Raw genomic sequence first — 5,272 nt, forward strand, 5'->3', positions numbered from 1 at the left:
ACGTGGAAAAGCAGTAGCCAGGAGTCCCCTGAATTGGTTTGTTCATAGGCGTCCAAACCAAATAGCCATTTTTCCTAAGAGGAGCTAGCCACTCCCAGGAGCCCCAGGGCAGGTGATAGGGCCTGTCCCACCCTCAAGAGCCCTGCAAGCCACAACCTGCATTGTTAGCTTTTCAGAGGAAATGAAAGCAGAGGCCAAGCTTACAGGTCTGAACAGTCTCTAGGAGCCCTCAGTGACTGGATTGGAGGAGGGGCCATCCGTTTCACTATTTTGGGAACCAGATTGATAAAAACTCCACGGTCCCAGCCGACCCCATTGGTCTCCATACATGGATCTCTGACCAACCAAGGCCCAACCAAGGCCAAAGTAATATTTTAGGCCACTCGTGGAGGAATAGCTCTGGGTCAGGAAAAAACACCCATCTTATTCCCAGAAAGTGAAACAGCACCACCCCTACCTAGAGCCCTATCCGAAACAGAGCTTTAGTGATTAAGATTGACAGCTGGTAGACAGGCAAACTGGGCAGATTGGTCCAGCCTGCTTGCAGCCAAGGCCCATAGAGACAGACACAAGCAGAGGAGTGGTAGATTGCTTGGAGCTTCAACAGGGAGCTAAAAGTCAAAAGACAGTGTCTGACAGTAGTTAGCACCTAAGTACCTACGAGGAAGCCCAGAATTGGCTGACAGAGCAGAAGAGTGGGGTCCTAAGCCAGCTTCCATGGGACATTAAGACAAAGAAATGAGAATGGAAAAAATAATAATAATACGAGTTTCAGAGAACTGTGGAACACCATCAAGCATACCAACACATGTGTAATATGAGACTCTGAAGGAATGGTTAAAGGGGCAAAAAGAATATTTGAAAAGTTCTAAATCTGATGAAAAACATTAACTGCACATTCAAGAAGCTCAATAAGTCTAAGTAAGATAAAAACGTAGAGATCCACATTTAGACCCATCATAGTCAAACTGTCAAAAGACAAAGAGAACCTTGAAAGCTAGAAGAGACAAAGGACTCAGCATGTGTAGGGGAAGCCTCAATAAGATGGACAGCAGACTTACCAGAAACTATGGAAGCCAGAAGGCAGCAGGATAAAATAATCAAAATGCTGAAAGACAAGTGAGCCAAGAAATTTTATATCCAGTAAAAAGACTCACATCTTACAAAACTTATATCTTACAAAAAAACAAAGAAGAAATTAAGATATTTCCAGATAAAATTGGAGAAAATTTTTCACTAGCAGACTTGCCCTAAGAAATACTAAGGGAGTCCTTTGGTCTAAAATGAAAGGACACTAAACAATAATTTAAATCTACTTGCAATAAAGAACACTGATAATGGTGACTGCATAATATAAAAAGAGAGGCCCAAGATGATGGTATAGGAGGCCCCAGAACTCACCTCCTCCCATAAATACATCAAATCTATGCCAAAAGAAAGAGTCATTCCCCCTGAAGAGAAACTAAGGGCTGAGCAAACAGCTTCTGCACAACAAAGAGAGAAACTACATAGAAATGGGTAAGAGAGATGGAGACACAGTATTGTAGGGACCCACCCTCAAGGCACCAACCTGCAGTTGTATGGGATTACTGAGACAGACACACCCACCCCAGGGCACAGTGAAAAGATAGTGGTTTAAAGGGAATATACACTATATGGTAAGGAAATCCACTTGCTATCCCTAGAGTATCTGAAAAATGGGAGGGGAGCTACAAGAATACTCTTTCAGGTGGGAAGCACTAGAGAGTGCCATTTGCTGCATTAGCCCTCCAGCTTGACTGCACAGGCAAAAGCATGATCAAGGTGTTCTAGCCAGCTAGCCAAGGCTACCCAAATGTAGCCCAGACCCATACTAGCTACACAGCTTGTTCCTGGGATTTCCCGTGGCGTGCACCCCCTCTAGCCACAACTCCTAACCCCAGTGCAGCTTGCTTTGAGGACTTTCCATGACCTAGCCCACTACAGTTACAGCTCTGGGCCTAGTATAGCTTGCTCCTGCGATACTCTGCTACCTAGCCTACTTCAACTACAGCTCCAGTCAGCCTTCCAAGGCAGCCCCAGTGCAACCTTACCCCCAGGACTCCCTGGGGCCTGAACCAGTTCCAAATGAAGTCCAATCCATCCCACCAAGGCTACCCCACAGCCCATGCCCACACCAGCATCCCCTCCCAGGCCCTCAGTGGCCCACAAACAATGCAAGCTCCACCGTGGCTTGCCCCAGGACTGCCCATGGACCGCACCTGCTCCAACTCCAGCTGGCCTGCCAAAGACACTTGACACACACAGTCTACAAAAAGGAAGCTCCTACACAGGCCACTCCATGAAGACCGGGAAAGGTTGCTGTGTATCATAATTCATAGGAGCAAAAATATAGTGACATTGAAAATGAGGATAAAGGAATACATTTTAAAATCAAAGAATAGGACAAGATCCCAGAAAAGGAAATAAATGAAATGGAGACAAGCAAACTATCAGGTAAGAATTCACAACAATTATTATAAAGGTGCTCAATGAACTTTGGAGAAGAATAGATGAACTCAATGAGAACTACAACAAAGAGACAGAAAAAACATATATGTAAATAAAAATATATATATTATACTATTAGAACTAAAAAATACAATAACTGAAGTGAAAAAATGCACAGGAAGATAAGGTAGTGAAAATCACCCAATCAGAAGAGCAAGAAGAAAAGCAAAATTTCTTTTAAATAAATGAGGATAGTTAGAGGGATTTCTGGCACAACATCAAGCTTACCAACATTTGTATCATAGGTGGCCCAGAAGGACAAGAGAGAGAGATAGGGACAAAAATCCTATTTGAAGAAATAATGGCTAAAAACTTCCCTAAACTGGTGAAGGAAACAGATTCCAAGACTAGGAAGCACAGAGGTCCTAAACAAAATGAACCCAAAGCTCACACCAAGACACATCATAATTAAAATGCCATGCATTATTTCTTACAACTGCATGTGAATCAACAGTTTTCTCAAAATTTTAAAAACTGCATAAAGCAATAATAAAACTGTGTTGATGGGTTTATAATATATACAAATGTAATCAGTATAACAACAAAGCATGAAGGAAGAGGAGGGGATAGAAGTGTATTAGTTGGTATTAATCTAAGCTAGACTATTTATTTATTTATTTATTTATTTATTTATTTAATTGATTTCAGAGAGGAAGGGAGACGGAGAGAGAGAGGGAGAGAAACATCTGAGAGAATCATTGATCAGCTGCCTCCTGTACACCCACTACTGGGGATCAAGCCCACAACCGGGGTATGTGCTCAGACCAGGAATCGATCCCTGACCTCCTGGTTCACCACTGAGCCCATCAGATGAACTGAGCTAGATTATTTAAAATTGAAATGTTAATTATAATTCTTAGGGCATCTAAGAAGAAAACAAGTGGCAAAAATACATTAAAAGAAACAAGGAAATTATGATATACTAGAAAATATTTATTTAAATCAAAAGGCAGTAATGGACAGAGAAACAAAAAAGGCATAAGGTAAATGAAAGAAAATAGCAAAATGACAGATGTAAATCCTACCAGTATATTTCAGTCCTCTGCCTCAATGATTGGCTTAGTGATTGATACATGATACAGATTGACTCAATGTGAAGTCAGCCTTTTCAGTGATTGGGGTGTTCACTCTCCCACTAGACAAGGAAAAGAAAAACTGGTCGATGCTGGCTTTCATCTAAGCTTGAGTGGAGCTAACCTATGGATGTTGTTGACAAGAATCAGCTATTAGGGCTCCTGCTATTAGCACGGAAGTTACTTCTGGGTGGATAAACATCAAATCCAGCCTACAGAAGCAGGCTTTGCTGCTAGAGGTTCCTTTCCATGAGTATGATGGCACTCCTTCCTCCAGGTAGACCCAGCTCCATGTCTTGGCATATTGAGGGGTGAATTGGATTGAGCTCCCACTCGCCCCCTTGCTCAAGCACCTTTGAGCAGCACACAACTGCACAACTATGTACTGGATCCTTGACCCTTGCCTGAAACATCCTTGTCCTCTGAAGTTTTTACTTGTGCTAATAATACATTTTTCTCATTGATTATGCCAGTTGTCTTTTCTATTAGTTGCAACAAAAAGTAGCACAACTCATACAGAATTTCTTATCAGAAAATGGAGTGTTAAAAAGAATAGATTTTAAAATGTGGAATTGTTTCAGCTGAGAAGGTAGGCTGGAAGATAGTAAGGACGATTCTATCCCAAGCTGGGAAGTAAGCTATTTTTGCATGTTGCAGCAAAGAAATGGTTAAAATATTTCCTATTGTACTTTGGGACTCTGTCTGCATTTCTACCAAGGCTACAGCATTAAGACATCTGGTAGGAAAAAATATCAGGATTTTGAAGATTTTGAATATATAGTGTGTCCCCCCATAATGTATATACACTTTAACAGCTGATAGTTCAGTTTTGAAAATAAAATGTATTTTAATAAACACTGCCTTTATAATTATTCAAAGTTAGTGTATACATTTTTAGGGACACCCTTTATATTGTGGCCTTGAATTAAATCTTACGTAAAAAATAGAAACTTAGGTTGTGGGTGGCCTTTCTGAAAGCAGAAAGGGAACATAATGCAATAGTTGCTGTCTTAACCAACCTCTGCTACTTAAAATGCTCCATTCTTCTAAAATATCCTGACTGAAGCCTATGGTCCTGAGAATGTTCATGGCTATGGGTGCTGCCCTTAATCCACCAAGCACACCTGTTGCCACTGAGTTATGTAGCCCCAATTTATTTCTCTCTCTCCCTAAGGGTATTTATGCCAGGTATGCTTATTATAATTATACAATTTAATTAAATATTACAGAATTACAGGAACCAATCAACTGTGTTTATAAAACAAAAGGGATTTTTCCCCCCTATAAAAGCTAAATTACATGCTTTGCAAAGACTTGGTAAAGATCAATTGCTCAAAAAATTTATCTCAAATTATAAAAATTAGGATAAATTATAAAAATGGAAAAGGATTTCCGTCATATACTTCACAAGTCTTTAAATTCTTGCCCTACATTTTGAAAAAAATGTAAATCAATGCATTATGCTAAAGTTTATGTATGACTCACACTTGAAGAAGAGGCCTTGGCTTCACAGCAAGACAGTGCAAATGATGAGATAAAATGTTTATAATATACTAGAGGCCTGGTGCATGAATTTGTGCTTGGGTGGGGTCCCCAGGGGGGCGTGGACGTGATTGGCCCTCCAGGCATGTGGTTGGATGCACTTGCCAGCCCGGGATCTCGATCCGTCC

Source organism: Plecotus auritus, assembly GCF_963455305.1.
Source record: "Plecotus auritus genome assembly, chromosome: 1".
Lineage (NCBI taxonomy): Eukaryota > Metazoa > Chordata > Mammalia > Chiroptera > Vespertilionidae > Plecotus > Plecotus auritus.